This window comes from Carcharodon carcharias, chromosome 6, assembly GCF_017639515.1.
Source record: "Carcharodon carcharias isolate sCarCar2 chromosome 6, sCarCar2.pri, whole genome shotgun sequence".
Classification (NCBI taxonomy): Eukaryota; Metazoa; Chordata; class Chondrichthyes; order Lamniformes; family Lamnidae; genus Carcharodon; species Carcharodon carcharias.
Genome location: NC_054472.1, coordinates 156,267,494 through 156,289,261, shown reverse-complemented (window position 1 = coordinate 156,289,261; position 21,768 = coordinate 156,267,494). Strand labels below are relative to the sequence as shown.

At 43.4% G+C, this 21,768-nt stretch overlaps 1 long non-coding RNA gene across 1 annotated transcript; it reads left to right on the top strand.

The window, feature by feature from the left end:
* The first annotated feature begins 494 nt into the window (after nt 1–494).
* Nucleotides 495–19,645, top strand: LOC121278930. The gene is made up of 3 exons (XR_005943295.1): nt 495–576; nt 684–705; nt 19,598–19,645. It is a non-coding gene; the product is annotated as an uncharacterized LOC121278930 (long non-coding RNA).
* Nucleotides 19,646–21,768: the final 2,123 nt, after the last annotated feature.

Sequence of the window (21,768 nt, the reverse complement as noted above, 5' to 3'; positions counted from 1 at the left end):
CAACCACTACCTCCTGTTCTCCCTCCTTTACCATTAGACCTATCTGCTCCTCTGTTGCATGTTTCTGCTGCAGATTTTTGTGCTCAACAAATTTGTACAAATTTTTCCCACTAGTAGATTAAAAAAGCAGCTGTGAAAACTAAATATTTATTGCACTATTTCCATGGGTTAATATCAGTCCCCCTCAATTGCTATTGTACTCTCACCTTGCTTTCACTATTGAGTTTCAGAAAGTTTGAGAAGCCCATGGGTGTGATGTTAAAGTTAAGTTTGTTGAAATATTTTTCCAATTGAATGATTAGCAAATGTTAATAGACAACCAACCTCTCCTGAGGGAGTTGTATGCAACCAGCCTAATGTACCAGAGTTAAAAGGCAGGTTGGAGCTGGCTTCCCAACCCATTTGCATTTTTGTCGCTTTTCAGACCTGCAGTCAAACGCACACCCTCTTCTAGGTTAATTTTCCCTTTCTCTCTCTCTCTCTCTCTCTCTCTCTCTGTCTTACCTTCACTATCTACTTGTTCTGGCTTTCTATCAAATGGTCAGAGGAGATCAAGATTCACTTCAGTACACAAAGGTAATAATTTTAAATAGGCAGCGTATGAAAACATAAGAAGAATTACATTCCTAGACACTTTCTTAATTAAAGTGTTATTAATATGGTTGTTGTGTCTCTACATGTAGGCACTTTCTTTGCTTGGAATCGGTAAGTGAAAACCTTCTTACAGTTTGAGATCCTCTTTATTTGAAGGATTCACTTGTAACTGAAACAATTCTGTAATATGATCTTGTCAAATCACTGGGCTAATTGTGGTGCGTGACTGACATCGACTGAGTGGCACAGATTAAGCATCAACCCTGTGATTTACACAAACTGTAAAGTATGCATAAAACTTTCAAAATAAGAGACATTAATTTACCTGCTAATCAGAGATGTCTGTTATTTTACTGAGATCATAAAACAAGAAATGTATAATTAACAGACAACATCATCACACTACCAATTCTATTCTCATGTTAACATTTATTTTGGAGATATAAAAATCAGTAAAAATATATACAAAATATCACAGAAGCACAATTTTATGTGGATGTAGCAATTACTACTGTACTTTTCCCAGCTGATATGGACTGAGGTGAATGTCAAGAACCTAGGCTCCTCAGAAAGGTTCCCAAAAACCAAAACAACACTCTCAACAAATGCTTCCTCTACTGCATAGCCATTTTAAGTGAAATGGTGTATAGATGGCAGTTACATGATGGTAAGGCGCAGGACATGAAATAAAACATGGAGAACAGAGTGAACTGGATGAGCCAATCAATCTGTTCCTGTTCCTACATCCCTGTGACATTGCCACAATTAACTTTTAAACATGTATGTTCACAACTGATAAGACTGCATATTAGCATCATCTTTCATTCCCTAGTTCTTCCTGTCTTCATGGAAGCTGGTTCTCAAATCAGAAATTCCCATCTAGGAATATTTGCACCTTCTGCCAAATAGAAAACTCAACAGGTGCCAAGTGTGGGATATGGTGGTGGTAGACATCTTGGGTGGAATTTAACTTCTCTCCCCTCCCCACATAACTGGGTTTTGAGGTAGGGGCCGCCATTTGATCAGGGGGAGGGAGCAGGGTGGGGATCCCACTGCCTTCCTGCCTCCGCTCCCCAGGATGGAAAGGCTTGTCTTCCTCCTGAATGCCAATTGAGGACCTTGGTGGGACTTAAGCTATGGAGATAAGGTGGAGGAGTGGCACTAGGTAAATTGCTCCTTCTGTGCTGTAACTATTCTCTGATTCCATAATTCAGAAGCCAAAATTGGATGAGTGCTGGTATCTCAGAGAGCTCTGGGGCTGGAGAAGATTACAGAGGTAGGGAGTGCCAGGGGCAAGGGGGGATTTGAAAACAAATATGAGAATTTTTTTTAAAAAGAAGAAGCTTGACTGATAGCCAATGGAGACCAGGAAAGGAAGTTGGGTAGTCAGCTTTTAGTGGGAATAGGGTTGAGGGTGGGGCTTCTGGACAAGAAGAGCTCGGAGAGGGCATGAGGGACATAGGAGAGAGAATAGAGATAGATGTAAGCTCCTCAAGTTTACAGTTGGAGATGAGGATGGAGAAGGCAGGAAAGAGAGTTTAAGAATACAGTCTGCAATAGACGAAAGAAACTAGGGTTTATCTTTGCAAAATGCTGTACCTACATGCTCCAGCCAGGTCTAGCTGTGAATGGCTGAAGCAGTTGGTTGCTATATCCTTTCAATTCTGTGTCTCCTGGACCTAGCAGAGTGGGGGTGGGTGCCCTACCCGTGGGAACAGCCAGGGTGTGAGAGAATAACAGTTATACTGGGAACTAGGGCACCAAAAGTAGAGATGACATTGAGCACATCAGTAGCTGGAGAAATGCTGTGGCAAATTAAGGGCCAAAAACTGTACTGTTGGGAATTTGGAAGTGTAGTTGTAAGTGAATTGTGGTGTAGTTTATTTTCCAGGCATGGATACTGAAGGAGGTAGGCAGGAGTAGGCATGGAAGTGGGATATGGATGGCAAGTGATACAAAGAAGTGATCAAATCCATCTGTGATTGATACAATGGGACCAACAAAGCCATATGAAATGGCAAGGTCGAGAGGGTGGCCATGAATATGCATTGGAAAATTTACATGGCAGGGGAGATTTAGAGACGATAAGAGGTGACTGAAATCAAAGAAGGCATGGTGAGTTGAGATGGAAGTTGAAATCATAGAGGATGAGAAGTCATTTAGTACAGAGGCTGAGGGGAAAGCGGTGTAGATATCATAGAATGGTGACAACACAGTGGCCATTCAGCACATCATGTCCATGCTGGTTCTCACCAAGATCCACTCCCTTTCTTTGTTCATAAGTGCACAGACATTCTGGAGGGAGGCGTGTAGAGGACCAGTGGGAGCTGATTAACTGGGAGAGTTCACAGTGTCAGCAGTGGAAAGAGTGATTTGGATGGCAAGAAAATTGGCAAGAGTAGCCACCACTGGGAAGGAAGATCAATGAGAGAGTAGGATGGAACAGCTGTGGTTGCTGCTTGTAATGAGCCAGCACCAAGTGCCTCAATAAGCCCTGCAGAGAATGTCAAGCGAGACACAGGAGAAAGCTGTAGGCTTATCTAAGAGTGAGTCATGTCTTTGAAGGTGACAAGAGAGTGGGAGTACTAAGGTTGGGGTGGGAAATTGAGAGATTGCAGTTTCTGAGAGGGGAGATGTGAAAGAGCCATTTTGATAGTAAAAAAAAGGGTCTCAGAGGTATAAAGAGAATAGAAGTTTAAAAAAAAAGAGTAAAAAGTGAAAATTGAGTGATAGGCTCAGTCCTGGAGTGGCAGCCAAAATCCACCCACGCAAATCGACTTGGAAAGCTCAGGTTACATAGTTACATCAGTTACAAAATAAAACATGTCTTAAACATTTTATTAAACAAATCCTTTCATGACCTCAACCTTTTGAGAAACAGGTGAGTGAATAGTTTGAAAATAATTTTAATTAATATTTAATACCAGACAATGAAACCATAAGGCTGTGAAAGTTATCACAGAATCGTAACTTCTTCATTTTTAGAAAGAAAGAATGCCTTCTTTTCCACTTTCTCACCAAGTATTATTTTAAGGGAACATACTGGTCTCAAAATGACATTAAACATAAGAGACGTCCACAAAATGCAGAGGCTGAACACGCATCTTACCAGCATTAAATGGGCAGCCTTAAGTATATGAATTAGGAATGGGAGTAGCTGCTCGGCCCCTTGAGCCTGCTCTGCCATTCAATAAGATCATAGCTGTTCTGATTTCCCCACATTCCCATAACTTTTCACCTCAAGTTGAAAATTCAACACCCCCACCCCCCCCATTTGTCAGTTGACTGATCATTGTCCTCACTCATATCCGTACACATACACTTTCTATTAAGGGTCTTTGTGTTCATGAGCAGGGGCCCAAATTGGGCAATCAGGATATGTGTAACCCCTAATGGTGTCCCCCTTCTTCAGCTGAGATCAACTAATACAGCATGAACTGAGATCATATTGTGTGTGTTGTTCTTAGAAATGTTGAGGTTTCTAATTCTTCAACATTGAATGATAAAAGTGTAAGGAAAGGGTTAACAGGCTGGCTATGTGTTCAGAGCAGTGTTTGTAATGTGGAAACCGAATGGGTGCAATACTTGCTAATTATATTGATACTTGTTAATTGCAGTGATACCGCTGAACTGAATAGGACAATTTATGTTGAAATAGAAGTTCTTTTAATTCAGTCACAGGACGTGGGAATTGCTGGCTGGGCCAACGTTTATTGCCCATCCCTGATTGCCCTTGAGAAGGTGGTGATGAGCTTCCTTCTTGAACCGCTGCGGTCCATATGGTCTAGGGATACCCACAGTGCTGTTAGGAATGGAGTTCTAGGATTTTGACCCAGCGACAGTGAAGGAATGGCGATATATTTCCAAGTCATGATGGTGAGTGGCTTGGTTAATTTCAGCAAACTGTTTGATGCCAGAGAGGTAATCGCAGCTGGTAAGATGGGTGCTAAGCCTCTGCATTTTATGGACATCTCTTACATTCAATGTCATTTTGACCCCAGTACGTTCTCCTAAAATAATATGTAGTGAGAAAGCAGGACATGGAGAAGTCTTGATATGGCTAAGGAAATGCAAGATAACATGGGAATATGCTAATCATGCACCCAACTAACAATGCACATCCAGAAGAAGATTGTGCATAGGCTCTTTCAAAGACTGTATTCTGCATCTAAACTCCTGAAAATGTCATGCACAGAAGGGTTCATGAAGGAAGATACGTATCAATGGGAAGAGACCCGGTGAACCAAACAGGTAGATCTCATCAAAGATCACTCCTTAGTGGCCTATTGTCATCTTAGATCAACCACCTGAGGGGTAACTGCATGATTTACATACAAATTAAAAGCAGGTATAGGCCATTCAGCCCCTCAAGCCTGCTCCGCCATTCACTAAGATCATGGCTGATCTGAGCAACTCCACATTCCCAACCCCCTGCAACCTTTGACACCCTTGTTAGTCAAGAATCTATCTACCTCTGCCTTAAAATATTCAATAACCCTGCCTCCACCGCTCTCTGGGGAAGACAGTTCCAAAGATTCATGACCCACCGAGAGAAAACATTTCTTCCTATCTCCGTTTTAAATGGGAGACCCCTTATTTTAAATTTTGTCCCCTAGTTCTAGCCTCTCCCACAAAGGGAACATCCTTTCAGCATGCACCCTGGTCAAGCGCCCTCTGGATCTTCAATAGATCACCTCTCAATCTTCTAAAATCCAATCGATACAGACCCAGCCTGTCAACCTTTCCTCATAAGATAAAGCCGCCACCCCCAGGTATTAGTCAAATGAACTTTGAACTGTTTTGTTTAAAATTTTCAATTAACGTGCTGAATTTGGTGCGAGATTCTCGATTTCTGAAAGAGGTAAAATCACCTACAAAGGGAGAATGGTTTATTTTGTATGGCTTTAAGAGTTTACTATTTAGCAACTTAAATTGGCAGACTTAGTCAGTCTGTTTCTAACCAATGGTTTAATTGCAAATTCTATGCATCATTTAATGACATTAAGTAAATGTCTCTAAATTCTATAACTTAAACTGATATATTATTATATCTGAGACTTCGCTGCTCATATTATATGGGAGCTGCAAATATCCATTGATATGGCGGCCTGCATTCTGTCTTGTTAATGCTGCAACCAACTGAAGCACTGCAAACAAAGCATTCCTGAACAACAGCAAAATGATCTCACCCCAATGCACCATCACCATATAAATACCCAGCTGAGGTTCTCCCCAAGTAAGAACTCAGCCATGTCAATGTGGGAATTAAAATTTAAAATAAATATGGTAGTACAGCAATGTCATCTCCTAGGTTCATTCACTTCCTGCTCTCTGATGAAATGGTCATACGTTTGCCAGCAATTCTGCGTAATGATAAAGCATAAGCATTTATAGGCATTGTGTATTAATGAGTGTGATTATGCTCTTCAGAATAGAGATTCACCTGCAATTCTGCACCATTTTCCTGGGTCAGAGCCTATATCAATACATGGGGGGGTTCCCTATGGGATTGAACTAATAGCTCATTATTGGGCCCAAGAGAAATGTTTGTAGTGCTGAAGTGGGACCATGGCTGCAGCACTTAAAGAAACTGGGATAGAGTCAAAGAGGCACAAATTTCCAAACATGACAGGAGAGATGAGAAAGAAAATGAGAAGGGCACACAAATATAAACAATTCAGAAGTGTAGGAACACTCATGAACATCTTTCACAACCTCACAAAGTCCCAAAGCAATTCAAAATCAAGAAAGCACTTTTGCAGTTTAATCACAATTGGTTTATAGGTAACCATGTTTGTACACAGAACATTCCCACACTGTTTCAGTGGAGAGACGAATGTTGACACAGGCAACTAGCTGCTTTTAGAATAATGCCAAGGGGTCTTTCACAATTATCCTGAACAGGCAGAAGGGGGATCTTGGTTTAATCATCTCATATAAAAACAGGCAGGTAATTAAAGGGTAATTATAAGCCACATGAGAGGAGCAACTGCAAGTCATGCAGAATGAGTTGATTGTTTCCAATGAATTTTCGTGCAATATTTGAACTGCAGGAATTGTCTATGCCTTAAAGCTACACTGCTAACAATTGCCATTCAGCATGCACAGAGGATAACTCTCTAGCTACCAGAGACTTCAGTAGCAACAGCAGAAAAATCCCCTGATGCTAAATTAATATCTTAATTGAAAAGGAATCCCAAGGTGAAAAATTCAAAAGCAAGGTTTCATACCAGAAATAAAATGGAAAGATTTTGTTTTCCTCAAAGAAAATGTGAGGATACAAAATCTTGCTGTAGAAAGCTGTAAACTGGAAAAAAAAATCAAACAGTGCTTCATGGAATAAAGAAATCATATTGAAGCACTGTAAATGTTGTTTTTCCAAGCTTCTCCCCTCCATCTCTCCTGCAGTCCTTGTTACTATCTTTCATAGGAAGTGTCGCTGATTTAAAAAAGGACATTTGAGCTTACTATTATAACAATGTATAGCTTTAAGTTTAATTTATATTTTGCATTTGGGTGTTAAGAAAGGTAAAACCTGGTGTTAGTTTCATTTAGAGGTTTTGTGAGCTGGGTGCCGGAAAGTCTGGGGCCCTGTTTGTGTGCATGCATTTTTATTGAGGTTTTGCAACTCTTGAAGTGAAGAGATGGGTTTTCAAGGGGTTAGTAATTTAGTGAAATTTTTAAAAAGTAGAAAAAACTGTTGTTGCCTAGCGACAGGAGTTCAGAGAGACAGGGAAACACAGAAGAGTGGTCAGTTGTGTGTGTATACCAGAGAGTACAGGTAAAAGGTCTACTATCTCTACTAAGAAATCCTGAAAACTAGCTATGCAACTGAGTTTAATGAACTCATGTGTTTGCTCTGAAGTTGAAGTAATAGTGAGTTCAGATTGTGGTTTTTGAGTGTCTCAAGGAGAGATACAAACTGAAGAAAATTATCTAGTGAATGCTCAAAAGTCTGCTGGAAGAAAACTGTTTGAAACTGAGCTAACCGAAGTGAAAAACCTTGGTGTTGAGACAGTGGTAAATCTTCACTGAGGTTTTGTGTCTGTAATGGTTGCTGGGATATAAGAAATAGTGTAAGTTTGAATCATTTTCTGGTACCTGTATTGAAACCTTTCCAACCATTTTGTCTTCTGTAATATTGTTCATTTTTTCTTATTTAACAAACGTTTTGTTCTTAGTGTTAACAATATACTGGCAGACTCTTGTGAATGTGCTCAGTAACTAACCACCAAAGTTTCTAAAAAAAACAAAGTTACGATCTACCAAGCTAGGTTTCACTCTGGGATCTGACTTGTCCAGTATTAACATCAGTTGGGATCATAACAAAGTGGGGGCTCTTGCAGGATTAAAAATCCTTGAATTTTGGTGGGGTCTGTGAATCCTTGAAGAAACAAGTACATGGAGGTACTGGGCATAGGAGCAAGATTTGTTGTGAAGTATATGACATGGGTTGGAATTCAAAAATGACTTTGACTGTTGCTAGGAATTTTCTGAGAATAGAAGATGTAAAAGTAGATTATTTGAAATCCTTAACTAAGGGCAGAATTTTCCATCCCTGTTGGCGTTGGGCACCATGGCGGGTGTGAGCGGACAATATGGAGGGAAGGCCAAAAATGGGGTTTCACGCCATTGTGAAACCAGTCTGCGATCATCTACTCTGCACGTCAAGCATGGGCCGCATTTCCCGCCACCGGATGTTGGGAACATCATTTTAATACGTCTGCATATCATTATAAGCCCTGCTTACTGGGATCATCCCTGCACGGTGGATCAGCTGGGCATGTCAGCACGTTTCACAACAGCATTTATAAGGCATGCATTTCAAAGGGAACTCGGAGTTGAGTGCTCACTAATGTTGCACAGCGCTCACCAGGGTCACCATTCGACTTCAAGGTTGAGGCGCCACACATTCTGGCAAGGGCACAGACAAGTTGCTTTTCCTGGCTGGCTGACAGTATGGTGTCAGGGCAAGGGCTGTACTGCAGTTGGAGTGAGTTGGGGGAACAAGGCAGCACCCCATGAAGCAAGTTGAGGAGGGCAAGGCAGCCTGGTGATAGCAGTGCACAAGCACATGTGAGGGTGGGGGAGCGGGAGGGAAGTGGCTATGCATTAGGGAAACTTTGTACAAAGTGACTGTTTTTGCACAGCAGAGACTGTTCAGGTGCAGCTACATTGACATGCTTGGAGTCAGGCCTCTAGTTTATCTGCCCACTCAGCAATGCAGAGGCATGAAAGTACCATCAAATGTTCCAGAGCTTTTCACCCCTTGGGCACAGACTGCAAACAAATAAGCATTTTAGCGGACTGCAGAACAATTCAGCAGCTGGGCACTTAGTACAATCTCCTTGCTAAAGCTGGCCATGGAGCAGTCACTGGTGGAGGCGCTCACAGCCCCTCGCAATGTCATCATTCAGGTTTGGACCAGCCTCCCCCTTGGTTCAAGCTAACAGTACAGCCTTACAGTGTGGGTTAGGAGAATGCCTGCGTCTGAGCTGAGAGCACAGCATGCAGTCCAGTGGGCAAAGCTGCTGCTAATTGTTCAGGTGGACTGTGGCAGAGTTTGGTGGGGTTTCAGGCAGCCATGCAGCGCACTAAACTCTGGCCATCCAAGTGGTGCCCAACACTCTCTGGGATGCATTGAGGGGCCTTCAGACTTCACCAAGAGAGGTTCTTAGTGAACCCATGCTATGCCACGTGTCTCTCCCTCTCATCCTGCAGGAGGAGTACATCAGGAACATAAAGCCTGGTGACCTAGCTGTATGCCTCATGGCATACAGGCAGTGGAGACAAAGGAAAAGAGAGCGACAGAGGCACCAGGCTGGGCAGCGGGAGGATCAGCATCCTCAAGAAGATGGGGCGGCTGGGGCTCCTGTGCATGCCGCTGAAGAGTCATCGCTGGTTGGTGCCTTGCTAGACCCAGAGTGTATAGACGCCCATTGTCATTCCTGCAGATGACCGAAAACCAGTGTCGCCGAAGACTGCGCCTGTCCAGGGAACTGATTGGTCACATCTGCCAACTGCTGCAGGGTTTCGCACCACGGGGACATGGGGAGGGGCCATGAAAGTGACGGCGCTGCTCAATTTTTACGCCAGTGGCTTCTTTCAGGGCTCCACAGGTGACCCCTGTGGGATATCACAAGCCTCCACACATAAATACATCTATGAGGTCACAAAGCTATCTTTGCGAAGGCATACAACTTTGCGCATGTTAGCCCGGATCAGGAAAGCCAGGAAGCAAGAGCACTGGGATTTGCCCAGATCTCAGGTTTCTCACAGGTGCAGGGTCCCATTGACTGCACTCACATGGCGCTCAGATCTCCGTGGCAACAAGCGGTCAACTACATCAACCCACAAGGGTTTCCACTCGCTGAATGTTCCGCCAATGTACGCCCACCACAAACGCATCCTACAGTTCCCAGGCCATGACTCCTATATTCTCAGTACGTCTCAGATCCCTGACATCTAAGGGTCCACAGATGCTGCAGGGATAGCTCCTCGGGGACAGTGGCTACCTGCAGAGGACGTGGCTGATGACGCCCATGTGGTGGCCTCAAATTGTAGCAGAGCAAAGGTAAAATGAGGCTCGTGCTACAACTTGCACTTTTGTGGTGCAAACCATCAGAATGTTGAAAATGAGGTTCCGGTGCTTTGACGTGTCTGGTGGAGCCCTGCAATACAATCCACAGAGGGTGTCACACATCACTGTCACCTGTTGCCGCCTTCACAGCCTGGTGCTGCAACAGGGAGTGGAGCTGGCTGAAGAGGAAATGGAGCAGCTGCAAGTCTCCTGCAATGAGGAGAACATTGATGGGGATGAGGGTGAGGAGGTCCTCGAAGGCTAGGGTGACAGCAATGAAACCATCGCACTAGCCAGATGTGGCAGGCATGCTCACGAGGCCCCCATAGCTGCTAGATTAATGGAGGATGAAGGCAACATGCAGTGAGGAGACACCATATATCTTCACATTGCATCTGTGAACATTTGACTCCTGTTTGGCTGATGATGCCACACATACCCTCTGTGATAAAGCTGCTATTATGGACACACATCAGATGCCCATAATTCTCCACAAGGATTATAACAACATGGAGTGGGGACACTCCATAGGTCCTCACATAGCTTATGTGAATGTCTGATTCCTGTTTGGCTGATGGCAAATCGCTTGTGCTCTGTGAATAGAGTCATATCATGGAGATGCAGCAGGGAAACTTTAACTTCTTCTGATCCTATTGCATCCTTCAAGAGCTGTAGTCTTTAGGACCACACTGTTACCAGGCACAGAGGCTGATGAGATGGGGGGCCTGCCGCACCTCAAAGGTGCTGAGAGCACACAGAGAGGATGATGGATGTGTACAGTGACTGTGAAGGCACACCATCAGTGTGCTGGGAAGGTTGCACAAAGCACAAAGAGGCCCTAGACTGAGACAACTGCTTTTATCTTATGCAGGGACCAAGATTTCACATCTGAGTGACGCGAACACTGCTCATCAGAAAAAGGAGCCATAGGCAGGGAGACATTCTTGCGAATTTATTTACAATAGTGAATATTGTGTACAAGTGATTAACACCTGTGACCAGGCTGGGCAATTGCATCTTCTTAACCTTCCTAACCCTGCCTCTACATCTTGGTGCTCCCCCCGACATCCACAGCAGAGGAGGAGGCAGGCTGCTGACTGCTACACCCTGTTCATGACGACAGTGGCGGGCATAAGCAAGAAACCTAATCGGACATTTGTAGAATTTACAAGAGAAAAGAAATGTTATTGTGTCAGTGGTCTTGATCACTGAAGTTTTAGAGAAAATGTTTGAAAATGTGAACAAAGTCATGATTATGGAAGAATTCTGAAATAGTATTCCAGTAACCATTAAGGCTTATTTAGATGAGTGTCAAGTTTCAAAGACCTGAGAAGCGGCAGTTTTGGCTGATACCTATGATATCTCACACAGACAGTTACCTGTGGGAAAATGGACGTATGGGAATCAACAAGGAAACTGGAGGAAAAGAAAATCTGGGGATGGAAAAGGTACTAGTTCTTGGGAACAAACAGAATGAAGCTAAAATAATAAAGGAGATAGGTTAGAACCTAAAAGTTATGTAAGCAAAATAAAGTGTTTCCATTGTAATAAGACTAGACATTATGAAACTAAATGCTGGAAATTAAATGGGAGACTTATTGCAGTGGTAGGAATGCTTAAGGAATCCTCAGAAAAGCAGGAAAGGAAATGGGTATTAAAACCATAGCAGTGATACAGGTGAAACATGTTCTCTCAGAATCTACTAGGAAGGAAGATATGGTGCAGGATATTCAAGAGAATTCTCCTTCAATTACTGCTAAAGAGGGTCAGGCTACCGGAGGTTCTGGATGTTTTCTCTCGAAATGAGATGTGTTCGCTTATTCCTCCAACAAAATAAATGGACAAGTTATGGAACAGTTTAAAGATTTTGTTTATAAAGAGAGGTATTCCCTTATTCTTCTAATCAAAAAGGCAAACCAATAAAGATATTGAGAGACACTGGAACAAGTCAGTCACTGCTGATGATAAAATTTGTCTTCCAGAGGAGCTAATGAAGGAAAAAAATGTATACACAAAAAGTATACACTGAACACATTATATAGAGTTGGATCAAAGGGTGATTTAGTCAGTGGAAGTTGGAGTAGTGAATCAAATCCCTATAGAAGGAATTGATTTTATCTTGGGAATGATCTGGCTAGTTCAAAAATATTAGCTTCACTAAGGGTGTTGGAACAACCAGTGGCAGTGAAAGAAACTGAAATGCTACAAGAGGAACATCCTGGATTATTTCCTGACTGTGTCCTGACTAGATAGCAGGCCCATAAAATTAGACAGGAAAAGGATGAAGCTATACAAAAGGACATGGAAATTCAGTTATCTGATACTATTTTTGAAAACTTAAGCAAAAAGGATGAAGGCAAAGAGAATAAGGCTGACATATTTAGCCCATCCCCTTTAGTAGAAATGCAACAGGCTACTCCTCAGTTGAGAGAGCTATATCAAACAGCCTGCTCAGAGACAGAATCAGAAGCAATACCCGAGTGCTTTTATTTTAAATATAAAGTGCTAATGAGGAAATGGAGAGCACCTCAAATACCAGCCGATGAGGAATTGGCAATAGTTCATCAGGTGGTAGTTCCATCTGGGTATCATAACAAAATTTTACGAGTGGCTCACAAAATTCCAATGGCAGGTCACTTCTGTATTATGAAGATGTGGGCTAAAATATTGAAACATTTTTATTGGCCAGGATTGCATAAAGATGCAGTTAAATTCTGCCAGAGATGTCATGAATGCCTTGACATACTAGTTGAAAAATCTTCCAGGGGATTCTGCACCAAGGTTTACCACAAGCCTACTTTCACTGGAGCCAGGAAACGCACTCCTACTCCTTCTGGTCCACAAGAGTGTTCTAAAAAACACCTTCTTGAGCAAGCAGCTCCCACCTTTCATTTACTGACAGGTTTCCTCAGGCAATTACACTATGGCAGCCTGCTTTAAATATGCTAATGACGTGTCCTATCTCTCAACAGCGTGCTCATTCCATTTCCCAGACTTCTGCTCTCACCCCTTCCTTTCCATCCCTGAACCATAATAGGATTCCCCTTGCCCTTACCTTCTATCCACCTGTCTCTGCATCCAACTAATCATCCTCAGCCATTTCCACCATTTCCAGGCTGACAATACCAAATACAGCCTCTCCTCCTCTACGCTTTCAGCATTCTGAGAAGACCGTTCCCTCCAGACAGCCTGATTCACTCCACAACCATCCACAACACCCCATCACCTTCACATGGCAACCCTCCATGCAAATACATGGGGTGCAACACCTCCCCTTTTACCTCCTCCCTTCTCACTGTCACAGGCCCCAATCACTCGTTCCAGGTCAAACATCAATTTACATGTACTTCTTTTAATTTAGTATACTGTATTCGCTGCTCACAGTGAGGTCTCCATTGCATTGCAAAGACCAAATGTAGATTCAGTGACTGCTTTGTGCAACCCTTTTGCTCAGTCTGCAAGCATGACCTGAGCTTCCAATCATCTGTCCTCTTAATTCACTGTCCCACTCCCACACTGATCTCTTACTTCTAGCCTTCTCCAGTGTTCCAATGAAGCTCCACTCAATCACAGGCCTTTTCCTTTTTGTTCTTGCCCCCCCCCCACCCCCCCCCCCCCCCCCCAACTGCCAAACCCCCCCCCCCACTTACTCCACCTCCATACTTACTTATAAACTGTTAAATCTCTAACTAGGATCTGCAGGAGGCCATTTAGCCCTTTGAGTTTGTGCCAGCTCTCTGCAAGTGCAACAGCTGCTAGTCCCACTCCCCTGCCCTTTCCCTGTAGCCCTGAAAATATTTTGTTTCAGATAATTATCCAGTTCCATGTTGAAAGCCACTATTCTATCTGCCTCCTCCACAATCTCAGACAGCATACTGCTCACTGCCCATTAACAAATGCAATTCCTGACAAAAGTCACTAGATGCCAATCATGAACACTTAACAACCAACACCACTCCTCCAAAGTCCAAAGTGTTGGAGTTCATTGCAATACACATACTGTTGTGTGGAGCCTTTTTGGTCATGATCAAGTGGTGGTGGAGATATGAAGATCAATAAGTTTGAACTGTTGCATTATGCACCAGGCTACAAATTAATTCAACCATGCGCAGTCGAGAATAGTCATTATTCTTCCGTTTATAAATCTGGGAAAACAAACTAAAAAAAATACTAACGGTACAGTAGGTACTTACACTGTTAGTGTAGAACTTGCCACACAGATCAAGGAGATCCAGATTTACTCCTGAGAGAGTGAGATAATTGCAACTAAAATATCAACATGGGCATGAACAACTGGTTTTGGTATATTTAGCTCAGGTCAAGCAGGTCAGAGTTTCAGCTCCCAGTTGCTATCCAACCACTCTTGTTAGAATTGTGTGCGGATGTGCATCAAGTGAAAACATGATTGGGCTTAGCAGTAATAAAAACAGAAAATGCTGAAAATACTCAGCAGGTCAAGCAGCATCTGTGGAGAGAGAAACAGATAATGGGCTGGATTTTACTAGCCCTCTGGAAATGGGCTGGGAGACGGGAAGCCTCGGAAAAAGGCAGCGGAATGCGTTGGGAGCTTCCTTCTGCTGCTTTTTCTGCTGTTTTTCAGCCTTCCTGCTGGCAAGGGATATTAACCGCAATAGGGACCTGAAAGGCAAAGTCTCCCACTGACTAGAGGAGAGCAGCCAATTAATTGGACAATAAAGAGTCACTTCCAGCCCCACCGACATTTTACACCATCAGGAGGGGCCACCACCGCCAGGAGAAAGCGTCAGTGGCTTCCCATGGGAGACGGGGGGGGGGGGGGGTGGCGGGGGAAGGCTCTCTTTTCCGACTGCTCCACGGCAATGGCCGCCCCCACAATTCTGGCCTCACTGCTAAGTGTGCACCCCCCCAAACCCACCCCACCTTCTGGATCTGCCCGATAAATAAAAAAAATGCTTCCAGGATGTCTAAGCATAAAGGTGCTCTCTTCTTCCAGCTGTAGCTCAGCAGCGGCCATCGGTGACACTGCCAAAGCTGACAGGCTGTCTGCCCTCTGATTTAACCAGCAGCCCTGGGAGGCAGCCTGCAGTCCTCAATTGGACAGTGGTCTCAGCAGCAGCCTTTTAATTGGCTGCCGCCAGTAAAATGCCCTCGTGGTGTTGTGTCTCACTTTCAGTCTGGACAGCAAGACAACTTAAGTTTTGGAAAAAATTCTAACCAACGTTTCATATCTCTGACCTTCCATCAGAAGCCAGTCAGTATTTGTGAAAAAAACAGGTCAAAATGTTTCTGGTAACATTGATCAGATTAATAACTTTCCGTGCTTGCTTTTTGTATTAGCCGTCAACCATCAAATAACCTGCTGATAGTCATTGTTACACTGTCACATCAAGCATGATCCCAGCAAGGAGTCAACACTTCAGGAGCAGAGGGGAAGAATGCAAATCAGTATTGAAATATATGTGGTTATTTATATCTGCTTTGAAATAGCAATCGGACTAGATCTTCCAATCTCCAAATGGTTGCACCCAGAGGTACCTCGGACCGGGAGACCCCTCAGAAGTCCTAACGCAAGGACTCTGCGGGAATTGCGGGAAGTTTCAACATCTGTTGGGAAATTCCCCTGCATCCGGAGCACTCCAAAAAATGTCTCCGATTCTGAAATAGAGTTGGAGATTTCAGATAGTTCCAACTCAGTTACATGGATAGTTAGCCAGGAAATGTTAGACCGGGAAAAACCATGTCAAACTTCTAGGTAATTGTATAACTGACCCCCCCACCCCTGACTCTCCATTGATCCCCACCCCCCCCCGCAACTCCCCACTGATCTTCCGATCCCCCCCGACGCTCCAGCTACCCCCAACTGCCCCTGACCCTCAGACCCCCCCATCCCTCCAGCTCCCTCTGACTCCTCTCGACCTACCGACTCCTCTCCAACCCTCTGACTCCCACCTACCTTCTGACTCCACCGACCCTCCGCCACCCCCTGACCCCTGCCCACAACCCAACCTGACACAACCTCACCACCCTACCACACTGCCACCTATCACCCTGCCACCCCTTCACCCTACTTAGCTGGCACCCTATCCATCCTACCACCTGCCACCCTGCCATCCTACCCATCCTGCCACCTTCCACCATACCCACCCTTTCAATCTACACAGCAGCCGCCCTACCCACCCTCCAAGCCTACTCACCCTACTCACTTACCTCACTCACACTCATTCACTAACACAGTGAAAAGCTATTTAAACATTCCAAAATTTTTCATTGTGTTAGGTGAATAAAGACTTACCAAAATACAGCAGCTAATGCTATAAAAAGGGGGCGTGGCTTGGCTTGGCTTCCCCCGATGATCCTGCACTATGAAGAAGGACTTCCTGAATAGGTATGCTCCGCATTTCTGAAGACGTTCAGTTTGAAAATCCAGGACAGGAGTACTGTGTAAAAAAAGAAATGGAGAGATTGCCAGTGCACACAGAAGATTTGGCCCATTATTTATTAGATCAATACTTAGTCAAAGCCTTATAGGCCACAAAGCCGGCACATATTTCATATATATGCCAGCATCCACCACAATGAAATAAAATGCCAAGCATCCTGAACTAATTAGACTGCACACGAGCTAGCCCTGCAAATGGAGAATGAAACACTACAAACGCTGAATTATTGAAATTAAAACAGAAAATGCACAGTAAGCCAGTCAGTATTTGTGAAAAAATAGGTCATAATGTTTTGGGTATCATTCATCAGACTGATAAATTTCCAAGCTTCCTTGCAGCATAATTAGGGCAAATTATCTGGGGCAGTGCATCATCCCATTAAAAACCCCATAAATTTCTACAGTTAGCACATACAGTGCAGTTCACTGCCTGGGATCAGCAATTTTGCAATGTTAGCTCCCAGGAGTTATTAATATAGTCAGTTCTGAATGGATCTGTGCAGTAACAAACCACTTGTTTAACAAACCACCTATCTAAATATAAATCACATTGCAAACCAGAACAAACTGCAAAATATATGATGATGTGTTTTATTTTGTGCTAACTTCCACAAAATAAGATGTATAATTACAAAACTCGACATCTGCTGGGGCAAGTGAGGGGTGATGTTCTGTTCAGAAAACTGATCAAGAAAGTCATGACACACGGAGAACCATACTTGCCTTCATTAGTTATCCTCTTTTACTTAACAACGGGATTCAATTTTTATTGAAGAGGCAAACCCCACAGTGCAGGACATCCATCAAGGTTGAAAAGAGTGGGAGAGAACAGAAATAGTGCTTAGTTGGCATAAATCATGGGTTTTAAATGCCAGCAAACAGAAGAAAGGGAAGAGAGAGGAGGTAAGGAGTCCTCCAATCCTGAGGAGGAATGATTTAGAGTAGGAGAGGATGCAATGAATCTGGAATTCAATGCAAGATTCTGGGAAGTGGGGAGAATGTGCAAGAGTGTTTTTTTGGAGTTTAGGAGAAACAAGACAGTTCCAATCAGGAAAGCAATCATAACAACAACAACTTATATTTATAGAGCACCTTTATTGTCATAAGAATTCCCAAGGCATTTCACAAGAGCATTATAAAACATAATATGACACCGAGTCACATAAGGAGATTTGAGGTCAAATGACCAAAAGCTTAAGGAGTGTCTTAAAGGAGGAAAATGACATAGAGAGTTGTAGGGAGGAAATTCCAGATTTTGGGCATCCAGCTAATGATGGAACAGTTAGAATCAGGAGGCTAAGAAGGCCATATTTAGATGGGTGCAGATAAGGGGAGGCAATGACGTAGTGGTAATGTCGCTAGACTAGACTAGTAATTCAGAGACCCAGGGTTATGTCTGGGTTCAAATCCCTTTAAATGGAATTTGAGTTTAATAAAAATCTGGAATTAAAAGTCTAATGATGATAATAAACCATTGGAAAAACCTGTTCACTAATGTCCTCCAAACACTGCTTGTAATAAATGCTGGCCGAGCCAGCGACACCCACATCCCATGAATGTAAAAAAAAAATCTCATGGGGTTGTGGGGCCAGGAGAAAAGATAAGGAGTGGTGAAGCCATGAAAGGTGAGAATTTTAAAATCAAGATGTTGCTTGATCACAAACCAATGTAGGTAAGTGAGCATGGGAATGGGAATTAGTTAATGTGAATTAAGACACAGGCAGCAGAATTTTGGATCATCTTAAGTTTACAGAAGATAGAATGCCCAGCCAAGAGTGTGTTAGAATAATGAAGTCTAGAGTAACAAAGGCATTTCAGAAGCAGATGAGCTGTTACAGGGGCAAAAACAGGCGATGTTACAGAGGTGGAAATAGGCGATGTTAGTGAGATGCAATTATATGGTTGGAAGCTCATCTTGGGATCAAACATGACACCAAAGTTGCAGACTAGTATAAGCTCAGGCTGTTGCCAGAGAGAGGGATTGTGTTGGTAGCTGGGAAATGAAGTTTGACCGAAAACAATGACTGAGATTTTCCAGTCCCGTCATGGTAGGACCTATCGCGGGAAATTCAGCAGCCCAGCCAAAAGTCCATTGACTTTCAGCAGGAACGAATGATCCCAGCAGCAGGCGGGGCTAGAAAATCCCACCCGATGGCTTCAGCCTTCCCAATATTTAATTGCAGGAAATTTCTGCTCATCCTTTACTAGATGGCATATAAGCAGTCTGATAATTTAGCACCAATGATTCGAGAGTCGAGAGAGGTGGTGGTGAGGTACAGCTGGGTATCATCAGCGTACATGTGAAACCCATGCACTTTCGGAAGATGACACCGACTGGCAGCATGTAGTTAAAGAGACAAAGATCCTTGGGGGACACCAGAGGTAACACTGTGGGAGTGAGAAGAGAGGCTATTGCAAGTAATGCCCTGGCTATGATTACAGAGGTAACAATGGAATCAGGTGAGTGTTGTAACACCCAGCTGCATGAAAGTGGAGAGGTGTTAGAGGAGGATGGAGTGGTCAACTGTGTCAAAGGCTGCAAACAGGTTGAGAAAGCTGAGGAGGGAAAGTTTATTTTTCTCACAGTTGCAGAATGCCACTTCTGACTTTGATAAGAGCTTTTTTCTATTCTTTCACAGGTTGTGGGCAGTGCTGGCTAGGCCAATATTTATTGCCCATCCCTAACTGCCATTAAGAAGGTGGTGGTGATCTGCCTACTTGAACTGCTCCAGTCCATGTGATATAGGTACACCAACAGTGGTAGTGTGGGGGATATACTGAGCCATGAGATTACAGATTGTGGTTGCATACAATTCTGCTGCTGCTGAATACCCACAGTGTTTCATGGATGTCCAGTTTTGAATTGCGAGATCAGTTCTAAATCTATCCATTCAGCATGAAGATCACACAACATGATGGAGGGTATTGTAAGGAACATATCTTTTTATTTCTGTTAGACTGTTGCGAATAACATATCTTTTTATTTTTTTTGGACTGTGGGTTAGAATTACAATGGCTGCAGGTTGAAAGACATGTCCACTGGAACAGGATGAGAAATATATACAATGCTGCAGTCCTGGAACAGAGTGTGCCATGAAAGACAGGATGGTGCTGGAAAGGAGTCCTGGGCCAAGGGAGCTGCCTGACAACAGCATTTTAATTGGCTCCTGACCAGGTTTTGTTTGAGAAGCAGTGCAGCTGAATAGCTCCTAGCCTGAAAGGAACAAGAACTAAAACCTCTTTCTCCTGTGTTTGGAAGATTCCAGCAATTCCACAATAAGCTAGCTGGCTTTTTCTCCTCATATCTCTATAACCTGCTCTCTCTCTCTCACTTTCTCTGAAAACCCCTGTCAAGAGGTAAAGGGGAAAATCACTGTTAGGGACATGGAAAGGCATGTACTCAACCAGTGAACTAAAGACTGAAAGACCACCTCATGTCATCAACAAGAACTGAAAGGAATTTGGAAGACATTGATCAAAATCAACCCATCGAATCCTGTACTCCAGAATTGGTGCTATTGAACTGTTTTATACAACCCTTAAAATTCACGTTTTTGTGTGTCTTATGTGTCTTGTGTGTGTGTGTATAGGGATTTCAGAGGGGGGCAGAGATTAAGTTATAGTGTTAGAAATCAGCAGTTCATTTTTCTTTCTTTTGCCATTGGCTAACAACAGTTAGTTCAATAAACAGTTATTTACTTATTAAGTTTACAAATCTGGTGCTCGTATTCTGTTACCTAAATTAAACAGTTAGGTAGAATTGGGGCAATCTAGTGGTTTGATCAAAGTTTTTCACATTTGTCGTGGCTCAGGGAGCAGTGGGGCTTGGTATTGCCGTGCACTATCCCTAGTGGGTCGTGACTGGGGATATGTGAAGACGGGACTTTGTCTCCACAAGGACTGTGTAGTGATCACTTCTACCAATGCTGCCACAGACAGATGCATCTGCAACAGGTAGTTTGATGAGGACGAGGTCAAGTAGGTTTGCCCTCTTGATGGTTCCCTCACCACCTGCTGCAGACCCAGTCTATCAACTATATCCTTTAGGAATCGGCCAGCTCGGTCTGTAGTGGTGCCACTGAGCCACTCTTGGTGATACCCAGAGTACATTCTGCACCCTTGCCACCCTCAGTGCTCCTTCCAAGTGGCGTTCAACATGGAGGAGTATTGATTTATTGGCTGAGGGTGGGCAGTAGGTGGTAACCAGCAGGAGGTTTCCTTGTCCATGAACATGGGGTCCAGAGTCGGTTTCAGTATTGTGGCTGGGGCATAAACTTGATGGAGGAATTCAAACAAGGGATGATAGGAATGATAAAATAGAGATGAGAAACTGGAATGTGATGCAGAGAGGGAGACTAGCCTAAAGGTGAAAGACCACGACAAGCTTTTGCAATTTAACTTTGTTAGAAGTGTGAGGGAGGAATGCTGTCCTGTTCTGAAGCATCTAATTATTCAAAACAATTGTACACAGTGTAACAGACTCTCCCTCACAACATGAGTCAACGCCCTTCTAAACAAGCTTCTTCAGGAAAAAAAACAGGGTCCTACAGAATCAACGTGGCTACTAACGAAATGTTTTTCCTCTGGGGTTAAGTATGTGTGGGTTGTTTATAACAGTCCTCCAACCCTCTGCCGATGAAAAATTAAGGTGGCTGGGGGTGGGGTATGGAATCCACACCAGTTTTACAAAGGGTTTCCACCCTCACCCCCACTGTCATTTTTACTTCCCTGAATTCAGGCAAATGTATTAGCAGTGGGAGGGGGTGGGGAATGGTGACAGGGTAAACACATGTTCTAATTTTGGCCTCTTCTCCAAGCATCTATGTATAAGTCAAACTACAAATGGAAGTAAATATCTTTTGAAACTTCAACCACTGTAACACTGCTACTTATATACTTATAATTTAGCTCTGGAAGACAGTCTCAAGGTTAAAAAGGGTAACTGCATTACAATTACTTCTGTTTGCAACACTTGCCTTACTGTGGTTCATTTTCAACAGAACACAGATTTAGCCCAGGAGATACTACAGGAGTAGGAGATTGACTTAAATGGCAGTCCATATCAACAAGAAGCTGGGTGCAACAAGGATTTAGGCCAGAGGAGGCCCATGAAAGTTTTTCTGTAAACCAAGGCCTGGATTTTCACCCTCGAGGTAGATAGCATGAGTCAGGAAAA